The 17,778-nt window shown below is 44.1% G+C and overlaps 1 non-coding gene across 1 annotated transcript; it reads left to right on the forward strand.

The window, feature by feature from the left end:
* The first annotated feature begins 15,530 nt into the window (after positions 1 to 15,530).
* Positions 15,531 to 15,603, forward strand: trnar-ucg. Its single transcript has one exon. It is a non-coding gene; the product is annotated as a tRNA-Arg (tRNA).
* Positions 15,604 to 17,778: the final 2,175 nt, after the last annotated feature.

The raw sequence follows: 17,778 nt of genomic DNA on the forward strand, positions 1-17,778 counted from the left end.
TGGCCATGCTAAAAATTGCCTGATTGTGTCCAGGCATGTGCAGGTTGAGTGGATTAGCCATGGTAAGAAACCCTATGCGGGGTTATGGGGATGGGATGGGGGAAGAGTCTGCATGACATGCTGTTCGGAGGGTCAGTGCATCTTTCTGCATCTCAGGGATTCTTTGATTTTATTTCTTGCCCGTGTTGGAGATGGTTGGGCCTAATTCACTATCTAACCTTCTACAACTTACATAAGTCACTTAGGTGAGAGGTGAAGGTAACTAAAGATGGACAGAAAACTCTTTTGTGATGATGACATGAGGTTGCAGGCAGACATAGATAGACTCATGGAGTAATGTAGCACGGTAACAGACCCTCAGCCCAATCAGTCCATGCCGATCAGAATCCCAAACTAAACTCGTTCTACCTGCCTGTTCCTGGCCCATATCCCTCCAAACCTTTCTTATTCATGTACTTATATAAATGTCTTTTAAACATTGTAAATGCATCTGTATCTACCAATGTGCTGGAAGTTCATTCGACGCATGATCCACTCTCTGTGTAAAAAAATGTTTCCCCTCATGTCTTTTTTAAATTTCTCTTCTCTCACCTTTAAAATATTCTTTGTTGTCTTGAAATCCCTGACACAGGGGAAAGGACACCTGCCATTCACCTTATCTACAGCTTAATGACTATATAAACCTCTATAAGGTCACCCCTCAAACTCCTACACTCCAGTGAAAAAAGTCCCAACCTATCCAGCCTCTCCTTATAACTCAATCCCCCCATTCCGAGCAACATCCTGGTCATTCTCTTCTGAATCCTCTCCAGCTTAATAATAACCCTTCTATAACACCATGACCAGAACTGGACACAGTACTCCAGAAGAGGCCTCATCAATGTCTGTACAACCTCAACATGACTCCCAACCCCTGATCCACACAGAATGAGACAGAGACAAGCAGCAGGATTTGACCCCTGTCTCCAATTTCCTGCTGCCAGCAGAAAGCGGACACTGCAGCTTCAATCAGCGGCTTCCTGCTCATCCCTGGGACACAATTTACAGAAACTCATTCCTCATGAATGGTTCTTATCGTGTGAAAGGGGCTGAAAAGCTTTTGTTCAATTTGACAAGGGCTGCAGCAGATTCTCCCTGTCTCTAGAACCTTTGTAACCAAACCCGTGTCTCCAAATTAGAAGCTGCAAGATTTTGTAATGAGAACAGCAATATAAAATCGAACTCTGTTCACATTTAACGAAAAGTGGGAAAAACACACCTTGTTCGGAAAATGAGGGAGCAGCGCTGTGAGGCAAATGTAATAACCATTACACCGCAGAAACACAGCGGGCCCACCGACCCTACTTTTTACATTGCTTGGTCTATTATGCACAGGCTATCCAGCCATCTATTACATTGCAGTTTCTCATGCATGAGACCCTCTCTCAGAGGACACCTATGCCTGCAGTGTTGGGTCTGTAGTTTGGTGATTCACTGAGTGGCCCTGAGTTTATTTCTTTCTGGGGCCTGCGAGAATTTTCACCACCTGCTGCATCCAACATTCAAAGGAGCTCTTTAAATGTCGTTTGAAATTATTTCTGATGCAACAGTGTTAACACCACCATGTCATTTCCTCCACCAGCCAGAAATGCATTTGAAATACCACATTCCTGTTTGTCTGTCCAGCTATTTGAGAAAGATCTTTCGGAAGTAGCTGATGTGAGGAATGTTCCAGTTTGGCAGGAAGAATGAGCTGGAGCAGTATGAAGTGCAGAGTGACGAGGAAACAATGGGGGAGTAATGAGGACAGGGAAGCGGCCAAATGATTCTTTTCTTTTCTGTAAACAGAGTCTCATTTTGAAATCTGAAATTGAACAATATAAGCCAGATGGGTGAAATCCTTGCTTTTGGGGGGTTGCTCTGTCCTGAGGCTTCTGTCACTTTCGGCGGAATGTATCTGATTGCTTCCATTTGTGAGTGAAAATGAGGTTCAGTTCACCGAGGGGGACATGATTACAGTTTTACCATCTCAGACTTCAGTCCCATTTATTGTAACTTTTGAGATTAAAATGTCACAGGGAAAATATTATTGAGATGAACCCTTGAAACGTACAAGGCTATAGGCCAAGTGCTGGAAACTGGGATTGATACGCCGATAAAACCTCAACGATTCGATCATTTTGGAAGAGAAAAAAATCCAAAAGTTGCGTTATTAAGAAACAATGCACGTGCTCCTGCCGACATTCCTGGTGGTCTAGTGGTTTGGATTTGGCACTTTCACCTCGGCGGCCTGGATGTGATTCCCGGTCACGGAATCAAGATTGATTGTTTCTGACAGGGAAAATAGCAGAGGTAAAGCAGTTCTGACGGGAATCCTTTCAATATCTCTGATCAGTTAATGTCCCCGAGAACATGAAAGGCAGTGTCCCAGCGTCTTAAAGATGGGAATGGTGCCTGAACTGTCTCTGTTTAGTCAGACAGTTCACTCTTCATTCTCCTCTGATTCCACTTCCCAAAGAGATTCTAAAAATTCTTGAAGCTGAGACTGGGCGATTTGTTTTGTTTCCTTACCATTCCCAATAGCTGCAATGACTGGGTCGGTGGGTTTGGGAAACTAAAAGCTACTCATGAGAAGCTTGTGGGACAATTTCAACTTCCCTTTCTCTGATGAGGCTGGGACATGGGTAACATTCACCGATAGGAGACAGAAAGAGTTCTCGTTCCTGCAGAAATTCAAACATCATCTCATCTTCAGAGCAGTGAGAAAGATTAGTCAGGAGGTGAAATAAATTTCAAATATTGTGGGCGAACAAAGTAGGAGTCGAACCTACAATCGCCTGAATAGTAATCAGGCACGTTATCCATCACGCCACTGGCACTCGGCCCACACTGCCCCTTGGCGCTCACTGCCCCTTGGCGCTCACTGCCCTTACACACTACAGTTATAGTTTTAACACAGACACGAGTAGCAACAGTAACATTCATAACGTGAACAGCCAGTAAAGATAATCACTGTCACAGCTTCAGTTCAATGGCCCTGACTTTGTGATGAAGCGAGTTTCACTGGCAAAGGAAACACATTTGTCCTCAGAGAGCTGCCATTCACCCTATCCAGTCCGCTCAGCCATTCAATGAGATCATAACTGTTCGAGTAAATCTCAACTCTACTTTCCCGCTTTTCCTCCACAACATGAGGAAAACTCGAGCCTCATCACAACATTGTATCTTCCCGTTACCTTTCGGAAGTTTAGATTACTTTAACGACCTGTGTGTGTTTGCAGGAAATCGAATAATATGAAACGGGCGAAAAAGCCCTTCCTGAAATTTAACCAGGTGCAGAGCTAACCATATGAGAAAGTTCAGAGAGCGAAAACATTACCTCCATTTCTCCCTGCACAGCGATCTCTCTTTACGAGTTGAATATTTGCAGCATTTTTCTTTATAATTGAGACATTTTCACCGACAGATCCTCCCCCAGTCCGCAAACATCTGTGCTGCCGAAAACTATTTTGTTTCAAATTAAAATTGCTGAATATCTTTTCATACAGCTTGATGCCCCAATAATCCCTGCTCCATGTCAATAAAAGCTGCTCCGGGTGAGTTTGGAGCCCACAGCCTCGGCATGTCACGCGCCTCTATACCGTCATAGAAGGACCGCGCGCTCACCGATTGCGTCACTGGAGCCGCAGCGTACTCCGCGCGCTCATTGCCATCCCCATTTCCGGTTGTATCTTCGCGGCTGCGCCACTGAGTCTCTCTGATTCCGGGCCTGGGAACTGGGATTATGTGGTCTTCTGCAGCAGTGGTTACTTCCTTGTGTGAGCAAACTGGTGAAATAACCGAAGTTAATCTACATTGCTTTTTGAAATGTGCATTGTCAATATTTTCCTGCACTATCCCCTGAACGTGTGATATTTTGAAATCTCAGTCTTGAACAGACTCACTTACTGACTCTCCCACAGCCTCTGGGCCACCGAATTGCAAAGTTTCTCTCCACTCTGAGCTTCTCACATCTCCATCCGTTATTTGGCAAGTATTCCCGTAGTGGAAAATTCATTATCTACATTCTAAAATCTGAACGTAATGTGGAAAACGTGGGTCCAGTGGCGGAATCGGTCAGCGTGTGATAATTATATGACAGTGTAGAGGCCTGTGAAAAACCCATTATGAGTTCGAGCTTCGCGTGAATTAGCTGTTACTGACATGGGGACAGTGCGCTAAGAATAAGGCTCATGTTGAGCAAATTCGACTTTATTAGAAAATGTCAATTTCCGTGTATTGGGAAACGAATTTTTCGGTGGGAAATATCTCAATTATCAACAAATATCCGGCATGTATTCAACACGTGTAGGAACATCTGCGGAGAGGGAACCGAATTTGATGTTTCAGCTCGATCACCTTTCTCACGTGGCTTAACCTGCATAGCGTTACCCCCTAGGAAAAGAAAAGTTTTTTTTAGCTTGTTTCATATTATTCAATTTGCTGCAAACTGGCAGAAACCATGACAATAATTTAAAAAAAAAAGATTTATATCATTGCACCGTTTCTCATTGCATTCAACTTTTGTCGGAATTCATTGAATTAAAGTGCTGCTGAGAAGAACAGAGGCTTGAAAATACAAAAAAAGACAGAGTCTGTTTGGTGGAGTTCTTCGGCGGGGATCAATAAGTACGAAATGGACGCAAAATCATTTCAAATGTGGTCAAATCTTCAAGGCACAAGATACAATCAGGAATTGCATCTCCGAGAGACGGTTCACTTCCTGATTATTAGCGTATAATTTTCTTTTCCAATTGATTAAAAAAAAATGCTCTGTTCCCTTTATAATGCTTCACGGAGAATCATTGGGCACACGTTTCAAAGCCGTAAGAATTTTTATCATCGATGCTACTCAACCGTATGCGTTCACGAAATTTATTTACACATAAATTTCCTTTATGCTATTTTTAAAATCCTGCTCAGTTGTTTCACAATTTATAATGCTTCTGATCAAATAATGTCACATTTTCTAAAACCACGAGCATTTTTATAAGTAGCTTTAATCAGCCATTCACAAAATTTCTTCACATCTGAAGTCATTCAAAGTCAAATTGATTCCCCACAACCCCCAACCCCCAAACTTGCCATCCCACCATCTCTCCCACCTAGGCCCGGCCACAGACTCTCTCCCCTTGTTAAATTAACTCCTTGTATGTTTGCTCATATGTCTTTCAAAACGTTCTGGAATCACCGATTATCTTTGTTTCGGGAATATTGTTGCGGATTTAAATAATGCTCTGAGGGGAAGAAACTCTGCTCCAACATTTCCTTTATTATTTACCGACACTTCTGAATGTCTTCCCTCTCTGACTTTGATTCATTCGAAAGAGGGAATTTTCCACTTGTTTAGAAACTGAACCTCGAGTCTTCTGGCAAATCTCCATTAGTTCACTTCCCAATTTTCCCTGAGTCAGTTACAACATTTCCTACTTTCCCAACTTCTCGTGAATATAATCCTGCAACCTTTCCACCACCCCGATAAAACCAGTATGTGTCCGTTCTAATGAATTTATATCCTAGTAGACCCCATCTGCATCTTTTCTAATCCGATAAGGTTTTCACATAATGCTGCAAGCAAGGCTGAACTACAGATGTTACAGATGATCTCGATCACCTCACTGTGGGGCTACATTTACTTCCAGTGCTGACTGGGTAAGGACAGTGAATACCTTCGCCAAAGGCAATCATGGATCTGAGATCTAAAATTTTCAAAAAAACTACCCGACTTATTGTGTATCATCTCTCCATATTCGTGTCCCCTTTGTACATCACTTCGTGCTTCCCTGTCTTGAATTCTACCTAATTATTAATTTATTAATTAAGGCATTTCCCTCAACTCATTATTCTAAACTCTATGGAGCACTAACTGAAATTAGTCGTATGCTCCGGGAACACAGTCATCTCGTCCCTGGGGTGAATAGAATGGACATTCCTCATGTGGCCTCGAAGGCAAGTATTTCCTTCTCCAGTTTAGGGAGATCAATACTGCAACGAACTGCATTTATGCATTCATTACACCCAAGGCAATTGCAGTAAGACTTTCATATTGAGCTTTTACAAGCTGATTCCAGCAAAGGTTGACCTAAAAGCTGTAATTCTCAGTGTCGTTTTCCTGTGCATGGTAGCCTGTACTGTATCGTGCGCAATGACATTCAAATTTGTCTGAACGCACCGTTCCAAATATTTCAAACAATGGTGACTCGTGTGTACCAAACTGATAGAGTGTAGTAGTTTAGCTACACCTGGGCACTGCAAGGATGTGGTGGCTTGTGGAAAGGCGCTGGTCTCATGAACTGGAAATAATGAGTTTAATCCCCGCTTCTACCTAGCATTGGTTGTCAATTGCTGAACCAAAGTGTGTGTCGCTGCCAACTGCTCGATTTTGGAACCATGTCATTCCACTACTGCCCCATTTAAGTCATGGTAGAGCAATAATCTTTTGTGATTCTAATGATGGTATAAATTGGCCAAGCCAGATTGACGAATTTAGTTTGAATGGTGAGTTGATGACGTGTTGTTGGGGCAATTCATTAGAACAGTACTTTCCAGAAGCAATGAGACAGTAGGATAGCTGATAATATGCAATGGCACAGGATTCATTGATGACCTCATAGTGAAGACACCCCTAGGTAGAAGTTAGCAAAGTGTGACTGAGTTTTATATTTACTTTGAGGAAGGGAAGGTTGGTTCCAAGATGAGTGCTCAAAACCAAAGTGAGGAAAATGGTAACAGTACGAAGTTAGGGCCTACTGAAATCAAATGGAAAATTAGGTTTAAGAGTGGGTCAGTAGACTTGTAATGGCAGACATTTAAGGAGGTATTTCAGAATACTCGAAAACGCTACATTACAGTCAGAAAGACTTGAAGGAAATGAAGCACCATCCATGTCTAAGGAAGGAATTTAAAGATAAGATGTACTTGAAATAAAAAGTGTTGAATTCCACAAAGATATTCATATTCAGGCATATACACACAGGCCACATTGTTTAGGGAGCACGTCTTATATGCCAGCTTTTCCTTGGCACTATCCGTTCTGAAGAAGAGTTGCTGGACTCTGTTTTCGTGATGGCACTGACACCGTCTGACTCTTTGCAACATCCCTATAGCAGATCTAACTCTAATATTTGTTATTACCATTCTACATTTTTAAACTTAAATCTAAATCTGTAAAAATTAGTCGTAATGTTGTTTTAAATCTGATGGGTTTAAGGATGCTCCGGCCATCCAGACCTGAGTACTGACGATGCCTGAGCCGCAGACCCAGGACAGCAAATAATTTCTGATCTTGCAAATGGTGATTTCGCCTACTGCACGCCCTGTGCAATGTGACTTTTATGCCTCTGTCGAAGTCTTTTTACAACCACTGATCTGTACATCCTTGCCTTACTATCATCTGCTTGTCCTGCTCGTAAACTAAGCTTTTCGTTGTACTCTGGTACAAGTGACAAGCAATCATATCCACAGATGATGCCAGTCGTGCTGAATTTGTCCAGAAATTTCTGCTTTTATTCGAAGAACTTTGTTCCATTTTGATCGCAAGACTGCAGCAAGGGTGTAATTGTACTAGAGGGCGTCCAGAGCCGGCCCTTCAAAGGGGTGGTGATGGTCCAGTGGTATTATGGCTCGACTGTTAATCCAGAGGCCTAGATAATATTCTCAGCACCCGGGCTAGAATACTGCCAAAACAGATGGTGGAACTTCAATCTACTTTATAAAAACATCTGATGACAACCATGAATCGATTATCAGGAAAGAACTGATCTGGTTCACTAATGTCTTTTAGGGGAGGACTCTGCCATTCTTACCCAGTCTGGCCTACGGGTGAATGCAGACCACTGGGCAAATGGGATGGGCCTGGCCAGCAATGCCCTCATCCTGTTAATGATTTTTTTAAAAAGACCAGGATATTGTCTGGGCTCGACCACTTCCTCTGTGAAGATAAATGAGCGAGGCTCGACCTGTTTTGTTTTACTGAGAGCAGAGAAAGCTTAGTGGAGAAACTGATTAACGTGTGCAAAAATATGAAGGGGATAGAAACGGAAGATTGGAATAAACTTTATCTTATTGAAAAGGATGATTAACCATTGATGAAGATTAAAAGCAAGGCACAGAAGGGTTTGAGGAGATTTTAGGAAGATGTGTGCTCCCCCAGAGAGTTCTGGGTATCTGGAATTCACTGTCTGAACGTGTGGTTACGCTAGGAATGATCAGAACATTTTAGAAGTGTTTAGATGGTCAGTTGAAGTGCCAGATCACACATGGATAGGAGACAGTTAATGGAAAGTGGAACGAGGATAAACAGATACAAAAGCAGAAGTTGCTGGAAAAACTCGACAGATGTGGCAGCATCTGTGAAGAAAACGCAGAGTTAAGGTTTTGGGTCTGGTGACTCTTGCGTCCAAGGCAAAACAGATGCCTGATGAAAGACACAATGATAATGCGCAAAAGCCAACTTTCTGTACTTTAAGAGTGCAATAGCTGAGGCTCTGTGGCGGAATGGAGAGCATGTTGGACTTCTATGTATGCATTGACAGTGCTATTCCAAGGTTGTGGGTTCAAGTCCCACCACAGTCAAGTTTTAAGTAAGGTTTGAGACGAGTCATTGATGGTCTTCAGGAGCCGATTCATCGTCACTCTGTTTTCCAACCCCTGTTGCTGACCAGAGGAAATTCGTCAGATTTTCAGGGCAAGCTTTATGGGAATAATACCGTTTGAAAAACAATCAGACCAGAATCTGTTGCTCACCCGACAAAACTGCAAGTTCGTGGAGAAGCTCAACTGGTTCGCAACACAAACTTTCCCTTTCACAGTTGACAAGTTATTTGCGAATTTTTTGATCATGGAAATCGACAAATTTCTGATTCCCAATGGGACACAGGGTTATGTGGACGGTTGGGGAAAAATCATTGAAATGTTCGATCAGCCATGACTGTATCGAATGGTGAGGCTTGTTCCCATTTTCAGTGATGTTTCCAGCGAAGAGTATTACATAATAACATGATGAGGACAATGTGAATCAACAGCACTGAATATCAACTCATCAACTTCACCGTGCCCCTTTCACAGCTGGAATGTTCCAGCGTCAGATCAGACCCTGGAAGTTTTATTGAAAAAAAAAAACAGTTTCTGTGGGCTTCTGTATTGAATACATTCGTGAGGATTGTGTAATTTGGGATTTTGGAATTGTCCACTCTGTGCAAAAGTGCGGATCATTAATATCTGTCCAGAAGAGAGGTGGTCCCAAGACTGACGCCTGAGAACAGCACTGTGCACCCTCCTCGAATCTGGGAAACAATTCCTCACAGACAATGTTACATCCCTGCTCTCTTGGGGATTTTCATTCCATCGACTTCAGTTCTTCACAGAACTTCATTCAACAGATCTTGTCATTGAGTAATTTCTTTATTTGTGTTCAGCTCAGGCAAGCAGAGTGTCACAGTGGGATTGCGATGCGCCCATGACCCAGAGCTCATATCATGCTCTGGAAAATGTCATCTGCTGTTTATCATTTCACGAACACCAGGGACAAGTAACTGCTACACACAGCATAACTTACTCAACCGTTTTCAGTGACAGGTTAAACTGACTCACTGTTTCCTGCTATCTGTAACTCAATGAATCTCTCAAATTGATTTTATTGTCACGTGGGCCAAGGTTGTAAATGATGAAAAATACAACAGTCGAGACAGTGCGCTCTCACACATCTCTTTTCTCTCCAGGAGCTGTCAAGATGATGGCCTGAAGTGCCTTCTCCTGTTCTCAGTCACTCTGGGATGGTTTGCAGAGTAAACTCTATTCTCTGAGCTAGGAACAAGATGGTGAAGTTTATACACATCAGATGCAGTGTGCCTGAGGGACAGAGTTCGCTGTAGTAATACTCCACGCTGAGTCCGACAACAGCGACCTCCCTGTGACATCGAAAAGGCCACAAGCACTTTTCCCCTAAATTGGGAGGAAATTTCCTTCTTCAAGCAGCTCTGCACTTTCTGACTATCTTAGATGCAATAATTTGGACAAGGTTCCCAACAGAATGTTAGCTTCTGTGCTTGCGCAATCTCCCTTTTGCACAGCCTCCCAGATTTTCCATACCTCCCACTCCCACCACCCCTTCCCCTGGTGCGCAAGACCGTGTTTGACAGGAAGCTGAAGAGCGAATTCGTGCTGTTCGCCTCAAGCACTGCCTGCAATGGAAAATGATTTACTCCAGCCACCAATGGAGAGAGTCCGCTCCGGGGGAAAGGGAGCTAACAGAGTCTCTTGGGAACAGCGGGTCAGAATGGGACGAAGCTGTTATTAGCACTCAATGCGGTTTTCACTCTCCAAAGCAACGGGAATGTCCTTAGTTTACAAGAAAACTCACCTGATTTAATGTTAATGGCTCTGCGCTATTGCTAGTTCATTGGTCAAGGGGTATGATTCCAATTTCGCGTGGATAGCATAAATAGGGGCGACTCTCGAGCGATTCCGGGCGTTCAGTATCGCGCTCCATTCTTCACTTATGAGGTCAGGTTTCGATGAATTTGAGATTGAGATCCCTCAGTCTCCTTACGGCGAAGAAATCGCGTGTGGAGAAGCAGGAAGCAAGTTTTAAAGAAGGTCTGCCCGTTGTCAACGGACCTCATCACGGGTGGTGAAAAGTCCAATATAAACGCAACTCTCTTTGTCATTTCTGAAGAAGGGTCCAGACCCAAAACGTCAGCTTTCCTGCTCCTCTGATGCTGCTTGGCCTGCTGTGTTCATCCAGCTCTACACCTTGTTATCTCAGATTCTCCAGAATCGGCAGTTCCTACTATCTCTCTCTCTCACTCACTTCATCTTCTATGTTCTAAAATTCCAATTTCCTAGAAATAGTTTCTTGCTGTCTGCTTCATCCAAACTCTCGCGTCATCTCCATTTAGTCCTCTTTGCTTTAAACAGAACAAATCCGGCCTCTGGAATCTCTCCACAAAACTGAATTCCCTCATCCCTGGGCATGAGGAAGCAGGAGGATTGCGACGAGATTTTGGGGGTAAAAATCAGTTGGTCGTTGGAAACATGGAAAAGAAAAAAAAAAAACAGTCTCCGACTTCATGAATCTTTCAATACTTCTTGTGATCCAAGTGGGAGAAATTGATTTAATCTACCATCTGAGAGACCCAGTTCCGTGGAAGGGACAAACAGCACCGGCCCGGGAGCGGGGAGACAGAATGAGAGGAAAATGTTCTTGAAACTGTTTGCTGCTTCGAATTCCTGGAGCAACATGGGAGGTATTTCGCTCTGAGCAAGTCTCAGCTGGTTTGTAGCTCAGCAAGCCTAAAGGAGACAGGCTCGTTGGTCTAGGAGTACGCCTCTCACTGCGGGTACTTCACAGTGTGAGCGTGCGGGAGGTCCCGGGTTCAACTCCTCAGCAAACCCAGCTTTCTACTTTCTCTTTTGCCACAATGCCCGGGCAGCTTTTCCTCAAAGTAGCTCCGTTAAATGATGTCGGATTGCCTGAAGTGTGGATGGGGCAGAAGTACCATTGCAGTGAACACGGCAAAAGGAAGCACTTGTTCAAAGCGAAAGCACGTGTTTCAGGTTGTTCGCCAGGGAATCTGACTGTGAATGAATCCTCCAGCTGAATTATTGCTCAGTACTGGGCGTCAAACTTCTGGAAGCAGGGATTCGAAGTGATTAGAGACAGCACTGAACAGATTCACGTGAATGGTGCCGTGTAAGAGGAATATCAGCAATAAAGTTAGTTTGGAGAGTTGGGAAAGCTCACCTTGTAGAGTAGAAAGCTGAAAGCTGGTCCGTTTGAAGCTTTGAACAGAGAAGGTTCGGGTCTGTAAATCACTGTCTGACAGTACCCAAGATGCAGATTCTGTCGATACAAAGCGGAATTCGATGGTTATGTTAAAAGTTATAATGCGCACAGTTACACGGAGAAGGCAAGAGGCAATCATTTACTCACTGTGGAGAGCGGCACAGCTGAGGTGGGCTGCATGGCCTCCGTCTGCGTTGTGATAAATTTTGTGATTCTGAGTGAAATCCGAGTTCAGCAAACAGGATGTGGGAATTAGACAAAGGTGATGTTTACATAAGCGAGACACATCTACGCAACAGAGAATCACACAACAACAATGAAATCTTTTGAATTCATCCTTGAAGGTACATGCCACACGCCAAATGAAAAGCTGAATGATTGCCTAACAAGCACATTTTGCCACCAAGCAGAGCGGCGCTGTGGGAGCGTGCTGAGCCCATGACCCAGAGATCGATGGATCAAAACCATCTGCTGCTATTTGCTCCAGGCGCATGATGTTTAGTTCTGCGCCTCACGTTTTGATCAGCTTTGTGCTACAGATATCTGTAATAAATCCTCCATGTTGATTCACAGGTGAGGTGACACGCTTACCAAGTTCTCATTAGCCCTCTCCTGTTTCCTGTCGGTCTTCTCTAAGTTGGGACCAAACTGGTGAAGTTGAGACATATTACTTCCCAGCTTTTTTCCATTCCATTCATTAATTTCCAGCACCGTTTCAGACGTGAATAGTAAGAGGATCATGACGTGATAATAAGAGAATCATCATGTCAGAGACAGCATCACGGCACATACACAGTTCACTATTATTAGGACAGATATCAATGAATGTGAATAACGTCAGAGAGATGCAAGTGACAGAGAGTAGCTGTGGGCTCGATGGGCTGAACGGCTTCTTTTTACACTGGAATGACGTCATGGGTTGATGACATCATTTTCCCTGTCTCTGTGACAGAGCGGGCGAGGGAGAAACAATGGCTCATTTTTAACCCTGCCTTCCACATTGTAATGTCTGTCGCCCCGAAACTCAGGGCCACGGGGGATTCTCTTAATCCGGAACTGTTGGTGTCACATAATAACTCCTGCTCTGGCGGCAGCAAGCGAACGTACGCCCGCGTTGCTAAGGTGTTTCTGCAGGATTGCTGTGTGCAGACAAATCCTGAACACCAAACAGGCTGCACAGAAAGATCCCATAATAAGTTGAAGAAGGGACTAATCTCGAGTTTCGTCTTGTCCCTCTCCCAGCAGCTGTCCATCCTTCTGTCTGACTCCGATAAATGTCATTTGACGAAAGTTCCAAATCGCGGTTTATAATTTGCTGAACAAACCTGATTCCATCCCTTCTGCTCCTTCCCTCCTCCAGCGATTGAGAGGGAGCTGCAGAGCGTATACCATCCCCCGGCAATGCCTGCCCGTAGAGGGAAATAATTTAATGCATCTGCCAATGGAGAGAACCGTGTCCCAGCGGAAGGGACAAATAGCACCTTCCCTGGAACAGGGAGACAGAAAGAGAAGTTGTTTATTGCTGCTTTCACTGCCTCAAGCAACGGAGAATAGTATTTCTGTCTAATCAACATGTTCAGATATATTACTGCACACCTCTGGAACAGAAAGTACGTGAACTCTGTTCTCCTACGTCAGAGGTATGGACACTATCACTGACTGAGTGGCACCTGATTTATTGTTAAGTTGGACATCACCAGAGTAAATTGTTGGTCTCATGGTTTGAGTTTACCTTCAGGTGGATGTCAGGTGTGCGAGAAGTTGCAAGTTTGAATTCTGCGTGAGCCCTTGCTGCCTTTGACGTGTTTTTTTTAAATCTTCGAGAGAGCATTGAGGTGGTTCTTAATGAAATCGATTTCAGTGTATGATCCCAAAGGGTCTTTGCTGTGAATATATTGCATCCATCCACTTCACCTGATGAAGGAGCCGTGCTCTGAAAGTTTGCGATTTCAGGTAAACCTGTTGGACTACAACCTGATATCGCGTGACTTCTGGTTTTATATCACATTCGGAGGAAAAGGAATCAAGTTTTAAACAATGTCTGCCATCGGTAAACTGGCTTCCTCACTGGTGTTGATAAGACCTATATAAATGTAAATACGTCTTCTTTAATTGTCTTTAAATCCATCTAATCTGTTTACTGACTCTGGTCAGAAGATAGGATTTCACGCTATCAGCTTAATCAAACTGCCCAAACCCACTGCTACCCACCTCCAACATTATAAACGACACTAAAATTGTCAGTTGGTAGTTGGAACATGGAAAGGAAATAAAACAGATAACCCTGTTTGCAGCTTTGTAAATCTTTCAAAACACTTTGTGAACCAGACTCAGCGGAGAGTGAAGGGTGAAATTTCTGATTGAACAGAATCAGTCAAAGCACCTTTCCCCTCTTTATGATGCTGGGACATTGACTCTGATGTTCTTGGTGTCATTTCCTGATCTGAAAAACTGAAATTACCAGAGTTCAATGGAAAAATCTGGCCTCTGGCACAATCAGATACTTGGGAACAGCCAAAAAGCAGAAAGGCTCGAAGGGAGGTGGCCCCGGGTGCAGGGGAGCCTGTTCTTGGTGACACGGATTTCTCTGCAGTGGATGGCATCAGACTATTTCTGTGTCTCCACAATGAATGTCCCAGACTTTATTTTGGAAAAGTAAAAGTAGCAAAGGACAATTGCTCTTCTTGTCAAATCACAATTTCAATCTGAAATTTCATTGTCCATCTCTAATTACTCCATAGGTGGAGGTGATGATTCACTTCCTTGAAATTCCTGGCGTGTAAGTACAGCCATTTTGCAAGTTGTGAAGGGATTCCAGGATTGCAATCCAGCGACATTGAACGAACAGTGACATATTTCCACTCAGAATGGTGAGAGGCTTGGAGGGGGACATGAGGCTGGTAGCTTTCCCGTGTATCTGCTGTCATTGTCCTTTAATTGGGAGAAAACTCTCACTGGACTGATTCTGGCCGATTCGGAGACCAGGAAATCCTTTTAATTTGGGTAATTCATACAAGAGAAAGAAATTTCATTTCATGACTGAGAATTGTATCCGGGGCTCGGCGACGCATGCTCTAAATCCTAACCACTGGAACACGAGATAGGATAACAGTACCCCTTGCGATGTGACTTGTACACGCTCTCTGTCCATTCTTCACATCAGAACCACCTTTACCCGACATGTGTCTCTCTCTAAGCTTCGAAACAGTTCACATTGTCGCCCGGATTACAATGTGAAGAAAGCGGAGCTGTGATACTGTGATGTTGTTCAGCAGATGTACTGCAGCAAGGTACAAACAGGCTGACGCTAACAGGACCTTGTTTTGAGGTGCTGAGCTGCGGTGAAGGAGCTTCACGAATAAAGGCATCGTTCAACTCATCCGATTCCAGAGCCCTGGCTAAAATGACCGGTGATTTCTCGCTTAATTTGTTCGCAGTCTTGACTCGAAGAGAGTCAAAGTATGAAAGTACGGTTCACTGGATTGAATCATATACTAAGGAAGTGACTGTGAATTAAACGGTGACAAGTTTCAGCAGAGAAGCAGGCGACAGATGACAAATTTGCTTCCTTACCCAGTGAAACTGGCCGCTTCGCAAAGTGGCTTCCATTGAGGTAAAGCAATGACGGTGGTTACCTTTGCTGGTGCTCACCTCGTGAATTGCATTTCCACTTTGGTCCCTGTTAACATCACAACACGACAAGACGTAACACTAACAGCAGCGTGTTGGGCCAGTAGCGTAATGGATAACGCGTCTGACTTCGGATCAGAAGATTGTAAGTTCGAGTCCTACCTGGCTCGAGTGCATATGGCTGCTTTTCTATATTTGTAGATTGACACATGCTTCAAAAGTGGGAATTCATGTTGGACGTTTTTGTTATCAGATTCCCAGGAGCTGAAGTGATTGGAAATTAAAAGATGCACATGAGCAACGTTCGGGACTATTGCAGCTCAACGTTCACTTCCTATCCGAGCTCACAGCAACAACTCTCGGTGTCTGTAGAAATTGCTTGTGTTCCACGTAAAGCTGCCTTTTGTCTGGGAAAACAAGACCCGAAACGTCAGCCTTTCTGCTCCTGTGATGCTGCTTGGCCTGCTGTGTTCATCCAGCCCTGCACCTTGTTGTCTCGGATTCTCCAGCATCTGCAGTTCCTACTATCTCTGATTCAATTTTAACTCCACTGCGAAGCCTCTTCTAAGGATGCCTAGCCTGAAGAAGTTACCCTGCTCCCTCCGGACAAACCTCAGGGGATCTCTCTCCCACTGCAACTCTCTCGTAATCTCTTCGGCCCTGAAACTGCTCGACCATGTCCTGAAGCAAACCAGGTACTACAGCCACATCACCTTCCTTAGCACCTGCCTACGGAACCAGATCATCCCCAATGGACTACAATCCACATTCAAGCCTTCCCAATTTGGCCCCAACCGTGACAATATCTACACTCATGGCATTGAGATCCTTCAGAAGCGTTTCTCCCTGCGACTCCTGAAACAAGCTTTTCTGATGAAGGGTCTAGGCCCGAAACGTCAGCCTTTCTGCTCCTGTGATGCTGCTTGGCCTGCTGTGTTCATCCAGCCCTGCACCTTATTGTCTCTTTTGTCTGGGAAAAGTGTGTGGGGTCGGAGAGTGACCGTGAGGCACATGGAACGGGTGTAATCCTAATGCCTCTGTCACCCTCGGGGGTGAGTCTGTGTGTCTCCATCTGCGGCTAAAAATGAGGATGAGCCCAGTAAGTGGGTTGTAACACAGTCATACCACCACGAAACCTCAGTCCCATTCGTTGAATACAGGGATAATCTCATTGATATTTACCCTGGAAACGTCAAACAAGGCGATCGGCCAAATTCTGGAAGCTGGGACCAGAACAGATGACACGCACTGACACGATAGGCCGAATAGTTTTTTTGCCACATGATAAAAACTCGAAGACAGGGAGCCAAAATGAAGAAACATGAAAAGGTAAAAGCAGGGTCATTAAGCAAAATGCAAACCGTGTCTTCCCGTGTATTCTGATGGTTCGGATCCGGCGCTTTCACGGTCGTGGCCCATGCTCAAATCCAGGTCCGCGAATGTAAGTCCTCCCTCACGAGTCTTGCTTGCTCGCAGTACTATTGACTGATTTACAGGAGCTGCGTGGTAACCTATTTTATCCAAAGCGATATTCAAGCTCACATGTCACCATCTTTCAAAACACTTTGTGAGTTAGACTCAGGAGAGAATGAAGGGTGAAATTTCTGATTGAGCAGTCAGTCAAAGCACCTTTCCCTTCTTTATAATGCTGGGACATCGACTCTGATGTTCTCGGTGTCATTACCTGATCTGAGACATTGAAATAACCAGAATTCAATGTAGAAATCTGGCCTCTGGCACAATCAGATACTTGGGAACAGACAAAAAGCGGAGAAGGCTCGAAGGGAGGTGGCTCCGGTTGCAGGGGAGCCTGTTCCCGGCGACACGGATGTCTCTGCAATGAGTGGGATCAAACTGTTTCCGTGTCTCCACAATGAATACCCGCCACTTTATTTTGGAAATGTAAAACTGGCAAAGGACAAGTGCTCCTTTTGTCAAATCACAATTTCAATCTGGCATTTCATTCTCCATCTCTCATTACTCCATAGGTGGAGGTGATTAATCACGTTCCGGTAATTCATGGAACGTAAGAAAAGCCATTATGACAATAGGGAGGGGATTCCAGGGTTGAGACCCAGCGACATTGAGGGAACAGTCATATATTTTCAACTGTGAATGGTGAGATGCTTAGAGGGGGTAATATTTTTCTCATGTATCTGCTATCATTGTCTTTCTGGATGGAAGCAAACTCTCACTGGAATAACTCTAGCCGATTCAGAGTGTGTTCTAGGTGTGACCAGGAAATCGTTTTGATTTGGTTAATTCACACAAGAGAAAGAAATTTTGATTTCCTGGCTGAGAATTGTATCCAGGGCTGGGCTCAGAATCCTAACCACTGGAACATG

This window comes from Rhincodon typus, unplaced genomic scaffold, assembly GCF_021869965.1.
Source record: "Rhincodon typus isolate 14 unplaced genomic scaffold, sRhiTyp1.1 hic_rhity00001149, whole genome shotgun sequence".
In the NCBI taxonomy this organism is placed as follows: domain Eukaryota; kingdom Metazoa; phylum Chordata; class Chondrichthyes; order Orectolobiformes; family Rhincodontidae; genus Rhincodon; species Rhincodon typus.